The sequence below is a fragment of the Ambystoma mexicanum genome, chromosome 10 (assembly GCF_040938575.1).
Source record: "Ambystoma mexicanum isolate Mex_15411 chromosome 10, UKY_AmexF1_1, whole genome shotgun sequence".
Taxonomy (NCBI): domain Eukaryota; kingdom Metazoa; phylum Chordata; class Amphibia; order Caudata; family Ambystomatidae; genus Ambystoma; species Ambystoma mexicanum.
The window spans coordinates 1410719997-1410747516 of NC_090932.1; the positions used below are offsets into that span (position 1 = coordinate 1410719997).

Consider the following 27520-nt stretch of genomic DNA (forward strand, 5'->3'; position numbering starts at 1 on the left):
TTTTTCCTGTGGTGGAGTTGCTTGGTTTGAGTTCACCAACATTCTTTAATCCCAGAAGATACCCCTCTATTTTGCTGATTTTGTTGAGGGTTTCTTTAGCTGTTTGTTTGAGTTCTCTGATTTCAAGATGGGTGAACTCATGCCCGTTATCAAGCAAGTTCAAAATTCTGGTTATTACAGGGAATGTTGCTTCTGCATTCTCAAAATCATTGAGTGCATTTGTCATTCCCATAATTGGAATTTGGGAGGCTTCATGAGCTGCCAGGAGATTTTGTTTGTAGTCTACGGGACTGGAGCATGCTCTAGCCCCATCAGCCGTGGCTGGATTTAGCTCGTAATTTTGAGGATTATTGCTGTTCGTTGCAAAAGATGTTTGCATTGAGATTGGATCTGAGTCATTTAGTCCCATTGGAGGGATTTGCGGACGATCAGAGTTGATGTAACTCGCACCAAGTAGATGTACTTCTTCAATGGTTCCTTGTCTCGGATTTGCAGGAGTCGAGGGCCCTAATGACATACGTACTCATTTCCCAGCTCAGCCATTATATTTGGAGCTAGCATAGATTCATCGGATATGCCGTTTCAAAAGGCCACCTGACCCACTATTTGGTACATTAGTGTGTGGGTCTTCATGTATACTCAGAAAACTGAGTTGCACAGAGTGTTCACCATCATACATTTCCTTCAGCGGGAACGGAGGGATTCCGTGTGGATGCGCACATGGTGTATGTATTTCTACACTTACAGTTACAGGGTTGCCTTTGATTGCATTACCATTATTTTGATCTAGCAACATTTGTGTCTTTTCTGCCTCAGTGAGAGGTGTGGGTTGTGCGATTTTCTCACCCACCTTGCTTCTTAGCCCACTGGCCATGTTTTCCTCTCGCTTTGGATGGACTGCTACGACTGTTTTAACTACCTTGCAGTCCTAATAGTATAGCTTTGTCACTTAGTATGCTAATCGAAAAGTGCTAAAGTCACTCACTTCTCAGTAGTAGTTATGGTAAATTCACATACAAACCACTAGCTCACCTTATCAACAATAAACATTAGCTTCCAATTTTCATATGCAAGTAATTACACAGATGAATAAGGGCGAGAAAATGAAAATACTCAGGGCCACCTCGCCACCCTCAACGCCCGAACAGCCCAAACAGCACTTCCAGGCACTTCCGGGGTGCGCGCGCGGGTGCGCAGACCCGTGCCTTGTTATCGGAAGGCTTGGGGCCGGGCGCAGGGGGGGAGGGAGCTTCCCACCTTGATTGGCAGGTCCTGCGAAGCAAGAAAGAGAGGGGGGCGTGTGAGTACTAGTTTTAGTGATGAAGGCGAGCTCAGTAACACATTACCAATACGTGAGAACAATACGTGTTTCAACCCAGCAAAATACAGGCTCTATCAAACAAAGTACTGTCCCACAGAATCAGCGAAACAAAAGTCAAGTGTAAGTGTAAGGTAGTCCCAATGTAAAGGTTCTTCCCAGGTAATAATTACTTGTAGCACTCGATGTTTCGCGTGCCTCCAATCCGCCGTGCTTCCTCTTGCCGACGGCGTCTGTTGGCAGAAAGCGAGTCCTTACAGCGGGTGTGCAGGAGACAGGTAGGAACGCAAGGGCTCGGAGTAACAGTCCAAACAGCACTTCCAGGCACTTCCGGGGTGCGCGAGCGGGTGCGCAGACCCGTGCCTTGTTATGGGAAGGCTTGGGGGCGGACGCAGGGGGGGAGGGAGCTTCCCACCTTGATTGGCAGGTCCTCTATATGATTGCCAGTAACCAAGGTTCAGGAACGGGAACACAGCTGTAATGGAGATTGTTGATATTGTAATACTACCCATTGCTGATCATTGTAGAAATATTCATAAGTGTGATATTTAGATATTGTTCATATTCATAAAAGTGTGATATATATATATTGTTCAGTTCTTCAAATAAATCTTTTAATTTGCAAAACAAACCTACTTCTTGGCTCCGTGAGGCCGGGGGGGATTCAAAGAGAGGGGTGTTATATAAGGGTACATCATCCAGAAATAAAAGCACTTTTGAGATAAAAATATATAAATAAGGGTTTCCATTGGGCATCCCATACTAGGCATTGACTTAGGTGGAGTGCTGGGTTGAAACCACTTACACTGTGTGTATTGTCTCTAGCAGTTCCCTGTATCTTATTTAACTTGTCACAAAGAATTACAGAAGAGGGGTCCATAGATGCAGAAAAAAGCACTCAATCAGTTGTATCTCTGATGCTATTAACTTAAAAGGCATATATATGTGATTTTCTTAAGTAAGGCACTTGTTTAATTGTATCTAGGCTGTGGTGTGGAAGGGTGGGCAAAACTATACACTTTATCATGTACCCTGTCATTTCACTTCCTATGTAGGGGTACAAGCAGGACTCTAATCAGATTCTACTCCCTATTTGGAGTCAAACGATTTTTCAGGGAGTAAAAAAAATATAAACTTTGCCAATAGGGATACTTTCTGCTCATTAAAAGATGCTCTGTCCCCTTAAAATTCCTCTTGAGAAGGGCATTAATATTATTACAGTTCCTTCATATGCCACTGTTCTACTGGTCACTAATTCTATGTAAATTGTTTCTCATTTTTGTTAGGCACATCTTTCTTTTTTAGGCAGTAAAAATGTATGGTGCATATGTCCCTTAGCTGTAAGGCTGGTGTTATCACTACACACAAGAGAACGTAATGTGGATAGTAAGCTGAGGCACAGGAATTTTTGATCCTCTTATTCTGAGGGGCAGTTATTTTGATGCAATTATCATCCTTACACAAATTATTAAAAGCATATTCTCCTGCCCCTTGAATTACTTCATTAAAGTAGCACTTGAACTCCTATCAACATGTTTTTTGACACATTGCTTTTAATTGACATTGACATTGCACAGAAGTATGTTTGCAAGGTACTGTAGCAGATGTTGAAGTCTTGGACTGGTTGATAATCACATATGACATATTTTATTTTAGCCTATCTGTTTGAAAAAAGTGTTGTAAGATTTGTAAAGAATTGCAGTGGCTGGGAGGAGGAAATTCCTTTCTAAACTCTCTCCTGCAGCGGTATCTCACTAAGTGGCTTACTTCATTAGTCAGTTGTGCACATGGAAAATAATGTGCGCACAACAGCCAACCAGTTCCACAAATAGAGAAACATAATTAGAGGGAACATTGCTAGAGACGTCTTGATGAGATTTTGTGAGCCTTGGATTTTATCCCGGTCCAGTAGGACCTTGTTTTGAAAGGCTGTTTGCACTAGTGCACACTCTTCCTTATTAGGGTTTATGCTTTTGATGAGTGCATTGGGTTTTTCCCAGGATCTGTATATCTCCGTTTTTTTGTGTTGTGTCCAGCCTGTTCAATTTGAGCATCACAATAGACCTTTTTGGCTTCAAGAATTTTTCTCTTGTATTTTCGTTCAATAGTTTTCCATTCATTTCTGTTCTCAATATTAGGATTTTTTGCCCATAAGCGCTCTGCTTGTCTTTTTTCCTGTTTTAAAGTATTTAACTCCGGAGTGAACCAGTCTTGTTGGTTGAGGCGATCTCTGATAGTGTTTATTTTTATCGGCGCAATGTTATCTAGTAATTGCGAGATTTGGGATATGTAACTTTCTGCAAGTATGTTTGGAGAATCTAGTTCCGAGGTAGTTTTCATAACTTCTTGAATGCAAATTTCTATATCTCCTGTCTTAGGTTTGTTGTAGTTCCTGTTCAGAATTTTCTTTGGTGGCTCCCGAAATAATTTCTTGGGTGTGGGCAGACAAATTTCACATTCAACCTTGCAGCGGTCTGACCAAATGCAGGGGTTGGTATTTAGGTCACAAAAGGCTATGTAACAGGATGCAACCCAATCCAGGATGTGTGGCGGGGGGGCGGGCGGGCAAGAGAGAGAGAGAGAGAGAGAGAGAGAGAGGGAGAGAGAGAGAGAGAATGAAAGAATATGAAAGAATATATTGTTAATCCTGTCTGTTTCTAGATATAAATGCACCCAGGGCGAAACAATAGAGCGTACCCCCTTTCTGCAAACATGTATGCCAACATAACCTTGTTCATCCAGGCTATGTTCATCCAGGCCTGTTATTTGCACTCTGGGACTTGTAATCCTCTTTTTATACATGCATACCTCGTAATTTGTATATGGATTGCACCAATGGAAGTGACTTCACAGAAAAGGACATTGCAAGGAGCATCATCAGTCTTTGATACTTGGAGGCACAATGGAAGTTCCTTTTGAATAAGTTGCCATAAGTAAGCCAAGTGTCAAATAACTTTGTGGTGCAAAATACCTAAATTGCACTATTATGTATGGACCAACTCTATAGTCATTAGGCTTTTCTTTAATAATAGCAGGATATATTAACACAAGCTATAAAGTGAATCACTTACGGAGATGCAGTTAAAACACAGTGCGATTAAATGATTTGCACAGGATCACACACTTTGGCTAAATGGTGAAACCGGGATGTGGACAATTTAAGTAACTGAACACATCTTCCCAGGTTTAGTTCATATAGATATTTATTAAGGTTTTGCTTTGCATTTCATGTGCTTAAATAATACTTTATTTATAGCAATGCTTTGGAAGCAAACCACATTACATAATAAACTATCCCTTCATAATAAACTTACTGTACACTATATACACTATATACTATATGTGAACGGAGAATAGCACAGGGGCAACACGCTGGTCTTGTAAGCAAGACCACGCAGAGCAACAGAGATTCGAATCCCAGATCCGCGGTTAAAAACCAAACTCAGGTATGGTATTAGGCACGTTATAAAAAATAAATTTACATAAAATACATCGTCATAGAAATATATTGAGCAATACGAGTATGGCTTTAGTTTTTATTTTCCCCATCTTGCATGCAAAGTTACTCCTCCCTCCTCAAATCCTCCCTCCCCTTTACTTTTCCCTTTCCCAAGGTACTGCCGCTTCCTTTTCTTGCTGGCTTGCTCCTCTGGAATTCCGCTAGTTCAGGTCCAAACGTTTGTCGTTGTGGGCACCATTGAGCCCTAAAGTAGCCTTTCAGGAAGGCCAATATCTCACCCCATTCTGTTGCAAATTTCAACAAATTATTGTTCATTGCATACGTAGCCCATTCTAGCGCCACCAGTTCCCATACCTAACGTAGCCCATTCTAGCGCCACCAGTTCGCACACCTTACGCAGCCATTCTTGTTCTGTTGGAATTGTCGGTACCTTCCATCTTTGTGCTATGAAGGTCATTGCAGCCAATGTGAATACTGCCCTTGCCTTTTCCCGGCCCCTACTTTCTCCCTCCACCCCTGTATCTTTCAGTCCTAACAGGACCATCTTAGGGTCTCTTCCAGCCCCCTCTCAGAATGCTTGCGCCTGCAACACCCCGCTCCAGAATGGCTTAATTTTAGGGCATTCCCACAAGATGTGTGCTGCCGACCCCTCCTCCCCACATCCCCTCTAGCATTCCTTGGAAACGTCTGGGTAGATGGCGTGCAGGGGTGTAATGACACCCGTATAGGTATTTATACGGGCTTCTTGAAGTTGTACTGCCCTTGCCACCTTTGGTATTCTTCTCCAGAGCCTTTCCCATTCCTCCCTACTAGTTTCTCTCACCAGGATCCGATCCCATCGGGCCAGATACGGCCAGCTTTGTCTAGGGGAGGTATTCTCTAGCAACTTGTATAGGTCTGAGATGAGACCCTGTGTTACATCCCTTGTCAGTAGGAACCTTTCGAATGGGGTGACCGGGCGGGTAGCCGCTGCCCTAATTTCCCCACTCATTACCCAATGCCGAATTTGAAATTATCTATGCCTCTCCCCTTCCCCTACTCCAAAGTCTTGTTTGCACTCCTGAAAGATCCCCACTCTCCGGTCCTGAAACATATCCCTAATTATCCTATAATCCCCTTTTCTCCATGTCTCAACCCCCGTTCTGCACCCGGGGTGAAGTCCTTGTTATTAAAAATCGGGGTAAACGGGGAGGGGAATGTTGTGATCCCCAATTTCTTCACAACTTTGTCCCAGGTGTCTGCAAGCACCTTTGTTATGGCACTCCTGTATAGATGTTTTGGTCTGAGGTGTCCCATGAGCCACATGACCTCCCCCAGATCGTGTTGAACTACCGCTTTATCCATCTGTACCCACTGTTTCCCTTCCTTCCCCGAGAACTGTTCCCATATCGCACGCAATTGTGCCACCTCATGATATTGTTGGAAGTTGGGGAGAGCTAATCCTCCTTCCCTCTTTGGCGCTGTCAGCAAGCGCTGGCCAATGCCTGGCCTCTTCCCCTCCCTGATGAATTTTCTCGTTATTATCCCTAGTTCCCTGAAGAAGCTCGGGGGCATTGCCAGTGGAATCGCCTGAATTAGATAGAGCAGTTGCGATAGTGTGACCATTTTAAGACCAGCATCTCAAATTCACTGAGAATTATAGTAGGGAAGAGGTGAATTACCTAAATATAACCAAAGTGGATAAAACAAGGGAGAGCTCTGTGTGAAACCGTATAAAAAAAACAGACTGAAATGCATTGTTGCATTATACAAGCTTCCACCCAACCCATATAGATGATAACTTGCCCTTTGGACAATGTTTACAGCTTAAAAAGAACCGTAATAACAGAGGACTACAAAGAAGGAGCCAAGAGATTAAGAGCAAATCTACATGAAAGAGGCTATCCATCAGGCCTGACCAAAAGAGCGGACAACAATCATCAGGAAGCAATACTTGAACAACAGCTGATACCCAAGGAGAAAAAGAAAGAGAATTTGGTTTTTGTGAACACTTATAGTAACTTATCAAAGCGGATCAGAAAAATTATACCGCGAAACTGGAGGTTCTTTAAAAAAGGAAAGAGTCCCATAGAAAGACCACTAATCGCATTTCGGAAGAGAAGAACAGTATAGGACCAGAACATGTGTAAAATTACGAAACAAATAAAAGTCCAGCCTACATTGTCAGAAACACGGGGAATGCGGGCACCAGAGGGACACTACCCGTGTGGTAGCTGTTCGTGTTGTCAACAAAGAAATCCACAGAAATAGATCTAGGCTTAAATAGCCAATGGAGACAAAATGCATTAACTGGAACTCACAATTTGTAGTATATGTGATCTGGTGCCCCTGTAAAAAGATCTATATTGGGAAGACTGAGAGAAAAATAAAGATTTGTATAACGGAACACAAAAGCTGTATAAAAAATAGAGTTCATTCGCCCCCCCACCCCCTGTGTGGGACATTTCATTGAAAGAATACATAAAGCAGAAGAATTGAGGTGGTCTTTAGTATATCCGGTGAAAACGAGTAATGACATCAACATGGACAGAAAGAGACTCATGTTGAAAGAAAAAGAACTCCTATTCCTGACGAAAAGTATAGAACTGGGATTGAATGAAAGGTCAGAATGAGGATATCCTAATGATCCCCTTGAAAACCAAACAACTCTTTAATACGGCAGAAATGATTGACCATCTTAGAAGCTGAGACATGAAATGTGTATATAAACCGGCCGGTGTCTGTAGAAGACCTGAAAGACGTTTCTTATATCTTGGACTAACATCGGAGATGAAACTAACTGTGAAAATAAGTGTGAAATAACTTTTGAGTGACCCCATAGAGCAACATATATACATGTATAGATGGACAAGAGGCGTAAGCCTTGTTAAAATAGAGGCCCGAGGAGGATATATGACCAACGATGCCTAGATAATGAGTGAAATCATCCTGTGTAGATTAGAGTAAAGGACCCCAGATTTATCCGTATTAGACTCTTTTTTTTCATAAAGTTCAAGTCAGGGCATTCAGAGACACATTCTGGTGAGAAAACCTAGGACTTACTCAATTAGGCGATGGAGCTGTAGGTTTAACATGTAAAGAAACGCGATTCCTGTAAAAATGGAGAATCGCGGGAGACATGATCGAGGCTGCCCAGACAACGAGTGAAGCTAGCTCGAGTTGATTGGAGTAAAGGACCTTGGATTTAGGGTCTGCGACACGATGACTGGATACAATGATGAATAGAATAGTGCGAGATAAAAAGAGATCCGGGAACAAGACGGAGCAAGAGAGAAGGAGCCAGACTGTAGATGTGTGGATCCATCGGATGGCAAGAGTGACAGTTTTTCCTGTTGGAGTAAGAGCGGCGATCGGCACCCGTGAAAGTGATCAGCTGCACTGTGATTTCCAGGTAAGCAAATAGAACACGCTTTAGAAACTGGAATAAGAAGGGGATTAAGGAGAGTAATAAGTTGGAACAACAGGATCAGAGTATTTTGTATACCTAGGTCTGTTCACCCTGTAGAGTGCGAAAAACCTGAGGAGGGAGAACTGGGGTCCAAAGGAAGATTGGGACCCGCGAAGGCGCTTAGCTGCATTTAATCATTAGGTAAGCAAACAGAATATGAACAGGAAAGGGAGTGAAGAAGAGCAAAGATTAAAAAATAACAGGATAACATGTAAGTAGTTTCAACCCAGCACTCCAACTAAGTCAATGCCTAGCGTCAGATGCCCAGCTGGAACCCTTAATTATATATTTGCATGTCAAAAGTTATTTTATTTCTGAACGATGTACCCTTATATCACGCCCCTCTAGAATAGTGCGACATAAAAAGAGATCCGGAAACAAGACGGAGCAAGAGAGAAGGAGCCAGACTGTAGACTTGTGGATCCATCGGATGGCAAGAGTGACACTATAAGGAGTTCGAATGCGGTCTTGGATTCGTTTGAAAGCTGAGGATGTTAGCTTTCGAAATGACACTTAAATTTCGTTCCTAGCATGTACGGTTCAAAGGTTAGAGGTTTTAGTAAAGGTCGATTTTTTTGTTTCTCCAGAAAAGAGTCAAGATTTCAAATGAAGATGCGCTGTTGAAGATTACAAACAAGGATTGTCTTTACACTAAGAGGCTATGAAGATGCGAGATACCAACGATACAGCCACCAGTCCAGAGGCGCCTCTGTCTGATCTTTGCCCGCTGCGACACTTGCCTTTCTTCAGCAAATATATATTAGCGCAAAGATGATCATCACTACAATTATCACAGGATTATATGGATGAAAGAAGGATTCAGGACAGACAAAAGAGATTCTACAATGCAGTCTGGATATGTTGGAATGGGTTGGATTGGATTATTTAAGAATGAGAGATTGGATATGGACAATTCTATGCTAAATACTGACAACTATGGTTTTGGAATAGTTATAGGCCCGTCAGGATCTGGTCAAGGGTTTGGAGTGGAATCTGCTCGCCACCGGACAGGATTCAGGCACTTGGTTCTGCTCTCAGCAAGGCACTCTGGTCTCTGCACGGCTTCTTTGGACTGGATCTGACAGGTTGGTTCTGGGTTACAGCTCTGCTCTACCGGTTTGGATCTCTGGGTTCTAGCAAGGGTTCTTGGCAAGAAGCAGAAAAACAGCACAGCCCGGCTGTTGAATTGGTTGTGCCCCTTGGAAGTTTGGGGTTAAAATCAGGTTGCAAGATTTTAAAGGCCAGCTGAGAAAGTTTCAGCTTTGGATTGGGCCTTCTGCTTTCAGAGTTCTGGAGTCTGAATCTGGATTCTTCCTTCAGAGCGCTTCGCCAGTAGATCAGTTGATGGGTGAATATGTGTGTGTCTCTGGGCCCTCAACAGTCCCTATTTATGTATTTCTCAAAGGGGTGAGTAGGCTGATTATACTATGCCCAACCCTCTAAGAAGCCTATTGGTTAAGGTATTCCCTCTCCCCTGATTTGAGAAGGAAACAGTGTGTCATAATGTGTCATAGTGATGCTGCAATTTACAATCCAGGGAGAAACCTCCCCTTTGTTCCTACACAGAAAAAAAACATTTCCAATATCTCCAACTTGCTAATAATACACATTTACATTACAGATTAAATAAGGCACATATCCATCAAAGTCTCATCTTCCTAAGAGTTTCGGTTCACAAATGACAGTTTTTCGTGCTTTTGGTTGGTTACCCAGTGTCAGATCTGTACCGATTTTTCCAGATACATCCACATAACATCTGGGCATACCTCTGTGAAGTTTCATATTTTTAACATTATCCCAACTGCTACAAAGTCAACATTTTCGTGGTTCAGTCTCTGAATATCGCACAAATTCCAGAGTACTTTTAAGATGTGACCAACCTTTTCATTTTAACAACACTATATCTACAGATTTTTACCAATTTTGTTCATTTTTCTATGAGCCTTTTTTTCAAAAAGATATTTTCTGTGCTCTCTGAATAAACAAAACTGTTTGTCTCCGCCCCCAAGATTTTGGGCTGTGCCAGAGCAGTCCCAGGCTTCTTCCTGCCAGCAGTTGTTTTCTGTCACACCCTAATTAGCATTTTCCTTTCAGTCAAGGGAGCTTTTTGTTTCTTGTAGGAGCAACAGGCCAAAGTCCCCTCCCATTTCCTTTCACACCTCCCTGCCAGTTCTTCTGCAGAGGGCAGGGGGGAAGATTCCTTTGTTTGGGGAGAAACTGTGGAATGTCTTTGAAGCTCAGTGTCGCTAAATTTACTCACTTTTAAAACAATGTTTAAAATAGTCTTTTCCTAAAATACAAATTACATTTTTAACAAATATATCCACAAATCTCTTAGTTCCAGTCTTTTTAAAATATAGTTTTGAATTGTATCCACCTCTATTGCTTTTGATAGGAAGTCTCTTCTTTTGCATACTTTGATTTTAATGTAGAAGTTTAAAATGACAGGTTAAGTAAAAGCCAGCTTCTCCAGCATGGGGTCTGGCATGGATTCACATGGTCATGAATATTCCCCGTCGTCAGGCTGGGAATCCTCGGTAAAGAAAAAATCAGTATCAGTTTTGTTTCAGATCTGTCTTTCTTAGTAGTAACCAATCACTGATCTCTGGGTCATACTGCCCCCAGCCAATGACTGCCCTCTCCCTAAGCCCCGCCCCTGGCAGCCATCCTCAGATTTTTACCGCACGCTCAAGTGTTGGGAGTCCTCGTGTTTAGCTCTTGAGTTTTTTACTGCGTTTTCACGTTTTTTCAGGAGAATTTCTAATTTTTTCGGTTTAATCGAGCCTCAAGCTCCACCGTTTCTACTTCCGATCACGGGGACACGTTTCGGAATTCTTCTACGCCCCTCAAGGGTGAAGTTTTCGTCAAGTTTACACTTCTTGGAGGATTCCGGAAGATCTGCGGCCTACCTCAAGACATGGCCCAGGACAAAGGGAGCTCGACGCCCGGATCCAAGCTGTTCAGGAACTGCCCTGGATGCGTATTATATGATGTTTTCAAGGAGGACGAGCATTCGCAATGTCTCTGCTGCCTCCATGGGGACAAGACGCACGTGGAGAAGGACTGTGCGTTCTGCAAGAACCTTTCGTAACGGACCAAAAAAGATCGTTGTTCCCGCCTCGCCACCTGGCTGGAGAAGGGCACAGCAAGTGAGAAGGCGAAGAAGTCTGAGCGGGCTTCTAAGTCCTTTGAGGGCGCCCCGGCGACGGGGGCCCAACAGAAGGCCAAGCATCGCGAGTCCGCGGGCTCTGGGAGCGCCGAAAGGTTGGGCTCTTCGGTTGCCAAGCAGGGCGTTACGTCCCCGGCACGTTCGACCACGAGCCACCGCTCTGGGTCGGGGAAGAGGAAGTCCGAGAACCCGGGTAGGCCGCTGGAGCGGACCCGGTCGATCTCGAAGGGGGAGCGAGGCATTGACCCTCTCCCCAAGGCGAAGGCCCAGGATGCACCTAAGGTGGTGAGGGCCTTGATCCACCCAGCTAAGGCCTCTACCGAAGTGGTCTCTGCGACCCCGGCGGAGCCGGCTGAGACTACGTCAATGGAAATGGCCTCTGGGCCCAGAGTATCCCTGCCGCCGCAGAGGGAATCCTCTTTCCAGCCCATCGGTAAGACCCCCGTGAAGCCCCTGGCTGAAAAAGAGGGGGGGGGTGGCCGTTACAGACTCGGAATCAGCCTCTGAGGAGGAACTGGTGGAGACCGAGAGGGGCCTCAACAAAAGGTCCATAGGCCTCAACGAGAGGTTCATAAACCTCAACGAGAGGTTCGAGAAGGTTCGATCCCAGGGGACGGTCCCTACTGACGTGATCGATGAGAGCGACGAGGACGACGAACAGGGCCCACGGGAACGGCCATCCCGTCCGTCGCAGCCATCCTTAGGTACCGAGATAAGGACGAGATTACCACGCACTCCGACGGAGGAGCCAGAACCAGGCCCATCGGGAAGCCCTCCGAACAAGCAGAGGAGAGTCCACCCTGCTCCGCCCTTCGTGCCTGTGAGACCGGCGGACCCCTCATCCCCCTCGCCGGGAGAGGATACAGCGACGGATACGGGGACAGACGATGACGACGGCGGCGATGACACAGCGGACATCCCGTCGTTGCCTCCCCGACGGGCGTTCCCAGCCGACGAGGTTGGCTCTTTCCACGCCATGATAATCAGGGCATCCGAGCTCTTCCAGCTCTGCCCTGAAGAACAGAAAAAGGAGGGGTTTCTGTACCAGCGACGAGAGGCTAAGAGGAAGACGGTCCTCGCGGTGCCTTTACTCGACGACATCTGGGACGAGGGGCTTGCTGTCCTCAAGAACCCTGCCACGACACCCGCCAAGAGCGACAGGTACGAGAAGAAGTACCAAGTCCCCGATGCGCCCCCTTGTGCCTCAGGGCCCAGCCCACGCCGGTCTCGGTCGTCTCAGCAGCGGCTAGAAGAAGGCAGCGGGCGCAGCGGCTTCAACTTCCACCTCCCCGCCGGACAGCGAGGATAAGAAGTTGGACTCTATGGGACGACGAGTCATCTCGTCGTCGGCGACGACGATTAAGGCGGCCAATGCCTTAGCGATCGTGGCCCACTACGACAGGGAGCTCTGGTTCAAGATAGCTCCCCTGCTAGATTTCCTGCCGGATGACAAAAGGGCGGAGGCCCTAGAGATTCTGCAGGAGGGTGAGGTGGCATCGGATCACGCTATTACAGTGGCAACGGACATTGCCGATACCGGATTTCGCCAACTGGGAAACAGAGTTTGCCTCCGACGACGAGGATGGCTCAAGGTGACAGACTTTCGCATGGATGTCCAGACCAGAGTGTTGGACATGCCGTTCGACGGAAACAACCTCTTTGGTAAGGCAGTGGATGAGTCTCTACAGGCCATCAAGACCGACTCGGAAACGGCCCGGGCCCTTGGGGTGCTTCAGCAGCGACGGCCCTTTCGGAGCTCTGGAGGCAGACAGGGTGCCTCCAAAGGATCCAGCGGTGGCTCCTCCACCTACCGCCAGGTGGCCCGCTCCTCTTCCCAGGAGGCCTACAGAGGTCGCGGCAAACAAGGGGGTTCCCGCCATCATCGCCAAGGAGGCCAAGGCGGCAAGGCCCCCTCCAAGCAAGAATGACCCGGCCGTGTTGTCGGGCCCCCACCGAAGCTCCCCGGTGGGAGGCCGGCTGACGAAGTTCGTCGGCGTGTGGGAGTCCATCTCCACCGACCGTTGGGTGTTGGACACCCTGGCCAATGGGCACTTGTTGGAATTCTAAAAGAAGTGCCCTCGCATTCCTCCCGTGGCCAGGAAGGAAAATCACGTCCCTCAACTGCTGTTGGAAGTAAGGGCGATGCTCAAGAAAGGTGCCATCGAGCTCGTCCCCATAAGGCTCCGGGGTGTACTCAAGGTACTTCCTCATCAGGAAGAAGACAGGCGGTTGGTGCCCCATCCTGAACCTGCGCCGCTTAAACAGGTACATCAAGGCACAGAAATTCAGGATGGTCACCCTCCAGCATGTGCCGGGACAGCTGGAGGAAAGCGACTTCCTATTGTCGCTGGACCTGGAGGATGCTTACTTCCACACCCCCATTCTAAGAAGGCACAGGAAGTTCCTCAGGTTCGTGGTTCAAGGACGCCACTACCAATTCAGAGCCCTACCGTTCAGATTAAAGTCGGCACCCAGGGTTTTCACCAAGTGCCTGGCACTAGTGGCGGCGCGGCTGCGCCTGCAGGGGATCCACGTCTACCCCTACCTGGACGACTGGCTAATCCAGGCAGGGTCAAGGGAACTCGCCGTCGATCATACGGCGAGGACCATCCGGTTGCTCACGGAGCTGGGGTTCCCCATCAACTACCCCAAATCCCACCTGGTTCCGTCGCAAGTAGCACTGTTTTTGGGGGCGAAGCTAGATACAGTGGAGCAATTGGCCTCCCCTTCAGAGGAGAGGACCAATACCATCCTGGGCAAGGTACGGCGACTGTTAGCCATGGACGTGGCCAGGGTGAGGTCCATCAAGTCCCTTCTCGGGATGATGTCCTCGTGCATCTACCTTGTACCCCTCTGCAGACTTCGGATGCGTCCGCTGCAGGAGTTCCTCGACGCCCGCTGGTCTCAGGCGGGGGGCTGCTTCGAGGACAGGATCCCCCTCGACGAGGAGTTCCGTCGGGTGATCCTATGGTGGGGCACCCGGGCTCACCTCACGACGGGCACAGACTTTCAAACCCCAGCGTTTCAGGAGACGGTGACTACGGACACCTCTCTGGAGGGTTGGGGGGCCCACACCGTAAATCTCCATGCAAGAGGCCTTTGGCTCCCGGAGGAGAGGTCTCTTCACATCAACATCTTGGAGCTCTGTGCAGTGTTCTGGGCGCTCAAGTCGTTCCTCCCGTCCCTCAAGGACAAAGTGGTGAGGATCTTCACCGACAACACCACCCCGATGTTCTACATACGGAAGCAGGGGGCACCAGATCCCCAGCCCTATCCAAGGAGGCCCAGGAGCTGTGGCACTGGGCCGTCGCCCAGGGGATGTTTCTGGTTCTCTTCCACTTGGCAGGAATAAAAAACACCATCGCCGACTCACTCAGCAGGGAGCTTTGCTCGTGCCACGAGTGGGAACTGCGCCAGGATCAAGTGGATCGACTCTTCCGACGATGGGGCAAACCCCAGATCAACTTGTTCGCGACGGCAACGAACTCCAAGTGCCAGAGGTTCGCCAGCAGGTTCCCCCAGCCGAGGAGCATGGGCGATGCTTTCTCGTTCCCTTGAGACGGCCTGTTTCTATACGCGTTCCCTCCATTACCATTGCTGCTCCGCCTCATCAACCAGCTCAAGAAGTCGAGGTGCAGGATGATCCTCGTCGCACCGGTGTGGCCGATGCAGATCTGGTTCCCGGACCTTCTGGACTTGTCAACGTCCCCGCCAGTCAGGCTACCGGCGGACGCAGATCTTCTCTCCAGAGAAGGAGGCGCCATTCTACACCACGACCCAAAGTCACTGAACTTGCAGGCCTGGCTACTGCAGCACTAGAGTTTGGAGGGTACGATATCCCGGCTGATTGCAGAGAGGTTCTTGCAAAGGCCAGGGCGCCCTCAACTCACAAGTGTTACGGTCATAAGTGGAAGAGGTTCTCTGTCTGGTGCCATGCACAGAAGATTAACCCTCTGCGGATTACGGCCCCTCAAGTGCTGCCGTACTTACTGTCGCTGGCCAAAGCTGGACTGGCTCACGCCTCCATAAAAATACATCTGGCTGACATCTCCCGATATACCAGGACTACAGGACGGGCGTCCTTGTGGTCTCATCGCCTGGTAAAGGAATTTATGAAGGGACTATTCGGATCATTCCCGCCGGTGAAGGCCCCTGCCCCGGAGTGGGAACTTAATGTGGTGCTGACCAGGCTCCTGGGGGCCCCATTCGAGCCTATGCATTTGGCGCCTTTGAGGTTCCTGTCATGGAAGACAGCGTTCCTCGTGGCTATCACCTCTGCACAACGAGTGGGAGAGATTCAGGCCCTATCTTGCAAGCCTCCACACTTGACTTTTCATGACACAAGGGTGGTGCTGAGGACGCACCCCTCCTTCATGCCCAAGGTGCCGTCGGACTTCCACCTCAACGAGCCCTTGGTGTTACCAGTTTTCTTTCCGTCGCATTCAACGCCGGCCGAGAGGACTTTGCACTCGCTGGATGTAGGTAGAGCGCTGAAGTTCTACGTGGACCGCACAAAGAGTTTTCAGAAGACGTCACAACTGTTTTCTTTGGGTCTGTGAATCAAGGGAAGGCTCTCTCGAAGACTACCATTTCCAGATGGCTCTCCTGCTGCATTATGCATTGTCACCGGTTGGCAAACCGACTGCTGCCCGGCCGTCCGAGAGCCCATTCGACCAGAGCGATCGCTGCTACCACGGCGTTCCTGTCTGGTGTGCCCCTGCTGTACATCTGCAGGATTGCTACGTGGAGGTCGACGCACACCTTCACAAGATTCTACTGCATCATTTGGGACTCCAGGGAGGAGTTCAGGGTCGGCCAAGCAGTGCTGCGCAACCTGTTTGCCTAAGGTGAGCCTGGTGAGGAGGTAAGAGATGCTTAATGTTGAGTTGTTGTATTGCTTAATGTTGAGCCTGTTGCCACCTCCCGTGGTTGTGCATGTGTATACTGCTATGTATTCTTTTATTCATGAGCATGTGAATCCATGCCAGACCCCATGCTGGAGAAGGAACAAGTTACTTACCTGTAACTGTTGTTCTCCAGCATGGGTCTGGCATGGATTCACATGCGAACCCTCCCACCTACCGCTCTGCGGCTCTTCACTTGGTCATACTGCCTCTTGGCGTGCTACCAAATCTGAGGATGGCTGCCAGGGGCGGGGCTTAGAGAGAGGGCAGTCATTGGCTGGGGGCAGTATGACCCAGAGATCAGTGATTGGTTACTACTAAGAAAGACAGATCAGAAACGAAACTGATACTGATTTTTTCTTTACCGAGGATTCCCAGCCTGACGACGGGGACTATTCATGAGCATGTGAATCCATGCCACACCCATGCTGGAGAACAACAGTTACAGGTAAGTAACTTGTTCCTTCTAACACAGGCGAGCGGTGGTACTACGCCCATTTCTGACATATTTTTCCTATGCAAGCACCTTTGAATGTAGATTTTTCTTATGATGAAATGTACTTCTGCTACCTTGTGCTTAGGCGGATTCTTTCAATACAGTGATGTTTAACACCCAGCAAGGATGTTGGATCTTTTGTGATGTTTGAGAACCATGATTTTTGCACTTTTAACAGCCAGGGAAAAACGGATTTTTAAAACAGTTCGTGTTTCCCTTGCAAGGCAGCATTGCTTTTTCAAGTAGTTTCATGTTACTCTGTGGGTAGCCCAATGATAGGTTTTGGCAGTGGTCTTCAGTGTTACCACTGACATAGGCGAAAGTGAATTGGCGGCTTATTTTTCCAGGTTTTCTTGCGCACTTTCAGCGATCTCTGGCGCATAGATCTTTTTGGCGGCCATTCTGATGTTTCTGATGCAAGCAGCGCACAGTAATGTTGCAGGGCATAGACTAGTGGGTTAAAACATCCCACAAACAACAGTTCTCTCCAAACATATGTCAGCAAACTTTGTAGAGTGAAAGAATACTGAGGAAGGAGGAGCTAAGGAAGACCGCAATTTGTCGGTCATCTGAATTGAAATCTAGCAATCCAGGGAGGATAGAGAATTGGAACCTGGAGATTGAGAGAGATCATAGAGGTAAGAAGATTACAGACACTGATACAAATATTCCTCATAACGAATGGAGGTAGAAAATAAGAGCGAAGTATTTACAGGTGGCTGTCTGTTACTTGTTTTGGCAGTGCAGGCGTGCGAAGAGTATGATAATACAATCTACATCATCATAACCTAGATACGAACGCCTAGTAAGAAGGCTGGAGAAGATAAAAAAAATCCATAAGCATTATTAAGAAGGTATAGAATGATCTATTGTCTATGTTGATTTTAATATAATCACAATTGATAAGGTTGAGATTGTAGAGAGGCAAATGTAAAAATACTTGAAGATATGGCTGAAAGAAAGAGAACAATTCTTTTGAAAATTGTTGATGCGAAACCTGTTCCCCATTATAAGTGAGGCATGTTAATGACAAATGTAAGGAAGAAGGCTCAAAATGAATTGTCCTCTTCTGTGGTGATTAAAACAAAGATCCTTGTGGCAATAAAACCACAAAAAGAATGGTCGAGTAATAAAACCATTTTTTGTACATTTGTTTTCCACAGATATCCTTCTGGTGCTCTGGCCCAGATGAAAGATAGAAGGGAGTGGAATATAAGATCACTTACCAAAGATGTTAAGAAGCCCAGAATGGCATATGCATAGCAACTGTTATAGTACATACCCCTGAAGAATTTCCTAGTCAAATGTGTTAAGTAACAAGGAAAGAAACATGTCGGGTGTTTTGTGATTGTTGAATGGTTGAATGAATGAGTGACAGTTGTACGGATGATCAGAAGGAGTTGGGGCTATTGTCTTCTCCCGTCAATCCAGACAGGGGTCGACAATGGATCTCTAATGAAAACTTGTTCATATATAAATCATTTGTCAAAGAACTAATGTACTAGAAAACAGATTGTGTATGGGACACATTTGTCCGAGTAAAAAGCATTTTAGAACTCTGTTTAAAATATGATAAATAATGTGTTTTATTGGTATGTATTTTATAAAATGAAAATAAATTATTTTTTTATAAAAATTGGTAGTAGTATGTTCAAATTTAATAGACAATAATACATTTGACTGGGCTGACACAAAAGGTGGTTGGAAAGCAAGGTACCCTGTAAACAAATGTGTTGTATTGTTACTATTTATTGTACACCAGACGGAGTACACATTACAGTATGTCCATCGAAAATGAATCAGTTTTTAGCGAAACCTTTTCCACTGAGTTTGATAACATCCCCGATACCTTATGGGCAGTATCGGATAATGAAGTTGGTCTTCGGGAAATTTCCCCAGTAAAAATACAAATTCAACAGGGAGCAATTTATCAGCGTATTCCTGTCACGACCCTCGCCCAAAACCCCCTCTGGCAAACCCATTGGCCAGGTGGAGTCAGCACTCTGGCCTCTAGAGCCGGGCATCCTCTCCAAAAGCCCTCATGGGGCCAGTCGTGGCGCCTGTGGCCCCAGGCTCATACACCATGAAAAACAATGTGCTTGGGAACTACTTTATTGTATTGTCAGCCAACATGGAGGCATCCACACAGCTTGGTTCCTAAGAACCAAGCTATGCGGTCTAGTGTTTTGGGTGTGGTAGCCTAGGGACTACTTTACCTGGACTATTTTGTTGGGGCTATTTAAACCACACCCGAGCAAGACAACACGCTTCGCGTTACTTTGCAGCTCACCGTGTCCAGCTATTCCCTCGATCCTCGGAGAAGCAGAACCTGCAAGGAGACAAAAGGAACATCATTAGCAGCAGCATCTTATCTGCAGTCTTCATCTTTAAACACTTGCAGCTACTGAGAACAGCTTCCTCGAATCTGCACGCCTCCCGGACAGAACGACCTGAAAGAGGAAGATAGAGGCAACATTAAAGAAAGCAGTAGAGACATTTACAAATTACGAACTGCTCAAAAGGCTTACCTGGCTGGTCGCCTCTCGGCTGGCACCACTCCGGACATTCCACTCGCTCTGAAGAACACTGCGACCTAAAGGAAGGAAAACACAGGTTAGCAAAGGCAAGACTTTGCAGCGCCGCGGATAGCGCTTACCGCATCATAGCACTTTTAATGCGCCATCATTTACCAGCGGGGCTCAACCAAGCCAGTTCGCCGCACTGAAACTCTGCATACCTAAGGGAGAAAAAAGAGACTGGACCGCACTCGCCCAAGAAAGACAACTCGCCCCTGCAAAGAAGGCAGGACGGAGAGCATGCCTAATTCTACCACAAGGTGAGGAGAGGGCGCCAGAGGGACTGAAATCATACGGGGCGGAGGGAGAATACTTACTCCAGTCGGTCAGACTTGAACACAGTCCTCCTGTATTTTCAAGCAGAACCTTCCCCGCAGACCACATCAGGGCAAAGCTGAGAAGCATACCAACGAGTAACCCGGGCTGGGTGGCGTCCCTGTGAATACCAGGTGAGCGTAACAATTCCTCAGTACAAGGTATTCCCGAAAGGTTATTCAGCCCTTGAAACTATTGTCTCAGATTTAGTAAGACAAGGGATCGTAGAAGAAATAACGGTGTGTGTGTGTGTGTGTGTAATAGTCCGATTTTACCTGTTTTTAAAAAAGGGGACACAGGTCTACAATATTGTCTTGTTATTGATTTAAGAGCGATTAATAAAATTGTAGTACCTCAGTTTCCAATAGCTACAGACATTACTACCATTCTTACCATGATACTGCCATTTGCAGAATATTTTTCAGTAATTGACTTAAAAAATGAATTTTTTAGTATACCATTACTTCCAGAGAGCAGACTTGTATTTGCTTTCTCCCTCGGTGGGAGAGCGTATGCTTTCACTAGAATACCACAAGGTAATACAGAAAACCCAAGCATATACAGTAGGGCATTTAAGGAACAGTTGGATTACCTGAAATTGCCTTAATCTGTTACATTGATTCAATATATTGATGATTTGCTTATAGCAGCTCCCACAGAAGGACTCTGTAAGCATGTAACTATATTGTTATTGTCATATCTAGCCTGCCATGGTCATAAGGCTTCTTTGAAGAAATGTCAGTATTGTATACGGGAGGTAGCTTATCTTGGGTACCTCCTGTCTAAGGAGGGTAGAAAACTAGCACCTGATAGAATACAAGTGATTTCTAAAATGCCACAGCCAAAAACTCAAAAAAAAAGTTAGAGCACTTATAGGCACTGCCTCCAATTGTAGGCAATGGATACCCGATTTCTCGCTTATTGTCAAACCTTTGATAAAACTTGCAACTAAAAATGTACAGGATCCAGTGCCATGGACTGTTGAACATGAAGTGGCATTTGTTTTATTGTGCACAGTGCTTTGTTCTACTCCCATTTTAGGGACTTTGGATTACAATAAAGATTTTTTTTTTTTGTGCATGAAGTTGACGGATGTGCTTTGGCTGTTTTGACACAGAAAAACGGAGGAAGAAATAGACTGTGCGGCTATTTTTCCTCCATGTTAGACCCTGTTCCATGTGCTTTGCCTAAATGTTTGCGAGCAGTTGCAGCTTTGTCCATAAAACATTGTGAAGGTACGGTTTTAGGTCACTCTTTAACCGTGATGGTACCTCATTCGGTTGATGTCCTTTTAAATAGGGCTCAGACCCAATACATGACTGTGATCCGACAGGGACGTCATTTCACCAAAATGCCAGGGGTAGCGGAAGTGACATCACATGACCCTTGACCACTGATGACATCACAGGAAGCAATGGAACTCGACCGTTTACCCCTTGACAAAACAGGAAGTGGCATCACATAGCATTGTTTCTAAGGACACTATGAAAAATATAGTTACAATATCACTGTAACGTGATATACATTTCATACAAGAATGGATCACCATATGTATCGGCAGAAACAAATATGCTATAACTGCAACATACATAGACTGAAATGGATGCTTAATCCGCTCTAAATGCTTTTTGGAGGATTTTGGCTTCATTGTGAATTTGAGGTGTTTAAGAACAGACTAAAGCAGGGACTCACCCCCTGAAGTGATATGATAGGTTATTTATAACGCGCTTAATGCCCAGTGGTTTCTAAGCGTGGATCCAGGGATCTAACCTGCGTTGCTCAGTTTCGTCTTGCTACCAAGGCGAGCACGTTGCCCCTGAGCTATCCTCCCGAGTGTGCCTGAAATCTTTAATGAGTCTAGCAATTATTGTTGTAGAATTCCAGAAAGGCAAATTATTTGTTATTCCTATTCTTTCTTATTTAGGGTCACTACTCAGTGTTACACTTGTGGAACCCCCTGTTTTTTAAAAGAAGCCTGGACAAGAAAGCCAGCCACTCTAGAAACAGAGAGGCACATGGCATTGGCCACAACCAAGGAGCTTCAATTTGTAATAAAAAAAAAAGAAATACTTTAAAACACATTCTTTTTTAGGGGTAGCAAGAGAGACCCCTGAGGTAGCAAGGGAGACGAGAAGTTTGGAAGTTGTCCAAAATGAATGCACCAAAGAGTTTTCCTATAGAATCCAATAAGGCTATTGGATGGTAGTGCGACGGATTGTCTTTTGAACCCTTTTTGAAGATCGGCACCATAATCGCCTTTTTCCAGGACAATGGGATCGTAGATGACTGAACGCAATTCGCAAAGACCTCCTTTATAAACATGGACCAAGGTTCCATGTTATTTTTTATGTCAAAGTTTGTTATGCCGTCGGGGCCGGCCACCCTGGATCTGTTAAGGTGTTTTATTTTCCATTTGATCGTATCCAAATCTAGCGGAATTGACCAGTCAACCTTCGGGCTAGCTGAGTGAAGGCCATTCAAGATCTCTGAGGCACCCTAGAGATCCTCAAAATGTGATATCCATCTTTGTTCTCCAATTGAGTTTTGCAATACCTGATTGAGGACCTTAGAGTTGCCCTTCATAAGCGATCAAAAATGTTGTGCATTGTGTCCACAAATGGTGCAGAGCATACTTTCTGCATCTTCTTGGAGGCGTAGAATGTGGGATGACTTCAGCCAGGATTTATAGTTTCTTACTGCCGTGGCCGCTTCTTCCTTTTTTTTGTGGAGATTGAATTTGCTGTATCCCGTTTTAGTTTTCTTACCCACTTTCTTCGTTCTACGAGTTGCATTTGTAAACAATTGGAAAATGTTTGGTGTAATTCATTGATTACCGCAACAGTTGAGAATGTGGTTAGGAACTGTGTAATATGCCTAAGCCATAATGTAACTCGAGGGACTATGGTCTCAGCAGGAAATTTCGACCCTCCTACCTACCCATTTGAGGTGTTGCATTTTGACTTTATTGAATTAGAAACTTGTAATAATTTGAAATATGTGCTACTAGTAATCTATGCCTTTAGCAAATGGGTAGAGGCTTTTCCCTTGAAATATAATACCGCCATCTCCACTGCAAAAGTTATGTTGAGAGTATTTTTCCAGGTTTGGATTAACCCGGTTAATTTGGTCTGATAATGGCCACCACTTTATTGCAGAAGTAATAAGAAATGTGTGTAATGGACTGCAGATCAAAATGAAATTTCACACAGCTAACTGTCCTCAAAGCGCGGGGTTAATTGAGCGACACACTAGAATTTTAAAGAACAAGATAGCTAAAATATGTGCGCACACAGGACTTAAATTGCCAGATGCTTTACCTTTATCATTACTCTCTATGACGACTAGAGTAGTGTCCAAATCAGGGCTATCCCCTTATGAAATTGTTATGGGCAGATTAGCTAATGTTTGGGGTGCTCCAAGACCACGATCATTGAAAGACATGAGCACCCACTGCTTGTTAATTATTGTAAACGATTGACTGAACAATTGAGTTCTATCCACCAGCATGTGAAGGATAGTTTACCGGACAAAAATGTGCGAGAAGGACATCAGGTGAAGCCTGGAAACTTGGTGATGGTCAAAAACTTTCAGCGAAGCACTGCACTGGAACCACATTGGTTAGGATCATAACAGGTGTTATTGGCTACCCAAACTGCAGTTCGAGTAGAGGGGAAACAGCATTGGATCCACGCTGCTCACATCAAATTGGTTCCTTTGCCCTCACCCTCCAATGAACATCATCCTCTTTCATCTGAAATAAAGGATTCTTGCACCCCTGTGAATATGTCCAAATCTGAGATAAAGTCTACAATACAGACACCCATTTGTTCGAGGATCATACTTTTCCTGGAGCAACCAGATACAATTTAAGACCCAGGAAGAAATAGGAGTGCACACTGGAAACCTATGAAGTGCAGATCTGGTACTGAGGTCAGACTGTGCCCACTGGAAACCTACAAGCGCAGGTTTGATATCTGGGTCAGCCTTGCACCTACCCAAAATCAGCGTTTCCTGATCCCTGTGCACACCAGGAGGTAACAGGGTATTTAAGGACTGAAAAACCTCCAATTTGAATGAAAGACAATGAAGTGACTTTACCTTCTCGCTCACAAAAACTATGGACAAAGGAAGACCGAATAGTAATATTGACATTTTGTACGATTTTAATAGTAGGACTTTCTGCCTTTTTCTGGTACCTTGAACATGATTCTGTGCCTCTTTTAAAGACACTTCCTCCCAATGGCACTGAAGTTACTACGAAGCTCCCTTTTACCCCCCCATGTCTTAACCCATACTCATCACCCTTTGGGTGTGTTTCAAAGATATGGCTACTGTCAGTGGTGCAGATAGAATTTTGGAGCGAGAGTATTTTACTCACAATTTTTAGAATTGGAGAGTAAATCCAATTTCAAGAGTAAAAATGAGTTTCCCCCTTCGCAATAGAGTAAAAAGTGTCTGGGACCTATCAAATTTGTGCGTAAAAACTTTGTTCGAAATCACTAGTGACAAAACAGCTGTATTTCAAAGTGGTTCTAAATAATGTATTGCACCTGTGGAAAACATGTTCCCCACACAAGTACCTTGTAGATGCATACTACACAGATTCATCTTTGTGATACTTGGGCACACACTCTGTTTAGACCCACTACATATGCCAGCTAGTTACATCATACAGCAAGTCCCTCACTCTACCAGCATCACTTCTCTGCCTCTCAGGCCTACTGTTGCTGCCTGGCACTTCCTGCTTGACAGCCGCTCAATGTTTCTGCTCCATCTCTCCTTCCCTTTGCTACTCTGTTTCCCCCCGTCTCTCACTTTCTGATGCTCTGCCTCTCACCCTTAAGTTTTGCAATGCCACGTTTTGCGGTCTGTTTCTCTGTCACTCTGCCTCTCCCATCTCTGCATTCTATTGTTGCTGTTTCCCTCCTACATTTCGCTGTATCGGTTGATATAACTCCTCTTCCTCTCTCATGTCATTACTCTGGCTAAATCTGTTTTTTTTCATTTTCTTGGTTGTGGTTGCTACTCCTTTTGATTATCTCTCATGCACTGTATCTTATGTTATTGGCCTGCCCTTTTCTAATCTTGCTTTTCTATTTTCATCTCCCCCACCTGCTGTTGATCTGTGTTTTCTTTTAATGTCTCTAAATGTATCGCTTGCTCTGCTTCTATCCCTCACTACTATTGTGTGTTTATCCTATTATTAACTCTGTTTCCCTTCTCAAATTCTTTGTTGCCATATCATGTAGCTCATTGCTCTCTTCCTGTTGCTTGTGTCCCTGTTTTGCATTGTCTAGTATGTTCTCTGTCCCTTCGCCCCAAACATGCGTTCTCCTGTATTGCTTGGGTTCAGAGTTGCTCTTCCTCTCCTGATTTTCTGTTTGTCATTTAACATAGCACCAATAAATATTCAAAAAGCTGAAAATGCCATTTCTAATTAAAAATCTAGTGCAGCTTTACCAATGGGTGCTCCTTTTTAGATGTGTGCAAACCTTCTTTTGGCCGTTCGGCTGGGAATTATAGAATTAGAGGTTTGTCTGACCAGATGCACCTCTTGCTTGAATGCAGATGCTTTACCAACACTGTTTGCTATTACAAGTATAAGAGCCCATATGAGCTGTGTGTTCTGAGCCATTACAAGTATAGCAGTTCTCAAGGGATGTGATTCTTCCGGGCCATTACAAGTATAGTAGCCCTGGTGAGGTGTGCAATCTGAGCCATTACAAGTATAGCAGCCCTGAAGAGTTGTGTGATCTGAGCCATTACAGGTATAGCAGCCCTGATGAGGTGTGTGTTCTGAGCTATCACAACTATAGCAGCCCAGATCAGATGGGTCTGTTCTGAGCCATTAAAGATATAGCAGTCCTCATGGGATGTGCTTCTTCTGAGCCATTACAAATATAGCAGTCCAAATGAGATGTGTCTGTTCGGAGCCATTACCAGTATAGTGGTCCTCATGGGATGTGCGTGTTCTATTTCTGAGCCATTACAGGTATAGCAGCCCGATGAGGTGTGTATTCTGAGCCATTACACATATAGCAGTCCTCATGGGATGTGCTTCTTCTGAGCCATTACAAGTATATCAGCCCAAATGAGATGTGTCTCTTCTGAGTCATCAAAGGTATAGCAGCTCGATGAGGTGTGTTATGAGCCATTACAAGCATAGCGGCCATGAAGAGTTGTGTTCTGAGCAATCACAGGTATAGCAGTTCTGATGAGTTGTGTGTTCTGAGCCATTACAAGTAGAGCATCCCGGATGAAATATGTGTGTTCTGAATCACTGAACATTTAGTAGTCCTTTTGATAAGTCGAAAGTTAAGTCAACTCTGTTACAGTTGAATGTTACCTGCATCTTAAATGCATATCTCTGATGCAGACTCATTAACTCATCCATCCATAGGATTTGAGCAAACAGGTTACACAATAATCTCTGCAGCAGGGTTATTGGCCCACTGAGCTGCCTTTCCCAGCAGGATGTTGATACTGAAAGGCACATAGGGTTAGGGCACTGGCAGTTCCATGTGAGGCTTGCCTGACATACATGGGATGTCAAAAGCTCTAAGCTTGTTTGGACTATCCTACATTAGTCAGGAGAACCTAGTGAGGCTTTAAAATGTGCTACATTTTTGGTGGTCAGACTCAGTAATTGCACATGGGAGAAGCAGAGCTGTTGAAAAGGGCAAGACCGAGTAGAAGGGATTGAGGTATATGACAGCAATGCCATCTTCTCACACTGTCGGAGGTTGGTGGGAAGAGCTCAGACTCTGTTCTTGCTCAGTACTTTAGCTCACTGCAGAAAATGCCAGCACATTTTCGTACTTTCAACAGCATCTCTGTTAAGAAAAGCAGGTACTGTCCCAAAACATAGCAGTCCTGCTAAGAAATGTGTGCATGATGCAATCAGCCCATCTGTTAATATTTGGCATTGTGCCATGACATGCGTATAGCAGCTCGGTTGATAAATTAGGCTAATTAACCAGAATATATAGCAGTCCTGTTGAGAGGTACCGGTACAATCTGTGCTACTGAAAATATGTGCAGCACTGCTTCTACCTGTATACATTATACCTGCTTGCGGTGGGTGGTCAAAGTTCAGACCACATGCTTAGCTATTTGTTGCTCTCTAAGAAAACAAACTATGTATAGTGCCCTTTCATGCACACAAACACATGCAATCTTAAAACTATTAAGAAACACACCTTCATATAGAACACCGCAACAGTTTGTCCTTCTCACACAAGTCAAACAACTGCTTGCTGGGAGGCTCTCCTAAAAAACAACCCCAAGCCATTGAATGCCGCTGATGTGCTTCTGTGATGAAAAGAAAAAAAAGCATGAAATGCCCATGCTGCTGCAACTGTGCTGCCTCTATTAAAGCGGATTAAGACCAAGGAAAATGAAGCAGAAATGCAGCCCTTGTTTAAGACAATTTTCATTTTACACAATACTATCTGTGTCGTAAAGCAAAGTGAAAAGCATGTTCATGATTCAAGATGTTTTAATAACACTGTAAGCTACAAAATGAGGGCAGTTTAACAAAGTGAACAAAACACAAATTTCCTTTTATATTACTCAAAGTATTATCTTGATATGATCATTAACAGAGGAGAATGTTAACAAAAATTAAATAGACCAGGACTCATCCCAGTTTCTTCTTTCAAGTAACTCTGTGAAATGCTAAAGTAAAGAGTGGATTTGCAAGGTGTTGGTCAGGCTGCCACCAGTGAGCTCCATGATTTATGAGGGTGCTACCATAAATAGCCTGTGTAAGTAGTACGTAAGGAAGAATTAAAAGGGCCGTATTGATATGGCCTGATACGCACCTTATCTGGAG

General features: G+C 45.3%; 1 protein-coding gene across 1 annotated transcript in view; it reads left to right on the plus strand.

Moving 5' to 3' along the window:
• Positions 1–27520, plus strand: part of SSH1 (slingshot protein phosphatase 1) — a 1301854-nt gene that overhangs the window by 376407 nt on the left and 897927 nt on the right. The gene's annotated exons all lie outside the window — the stretch shown is intronic.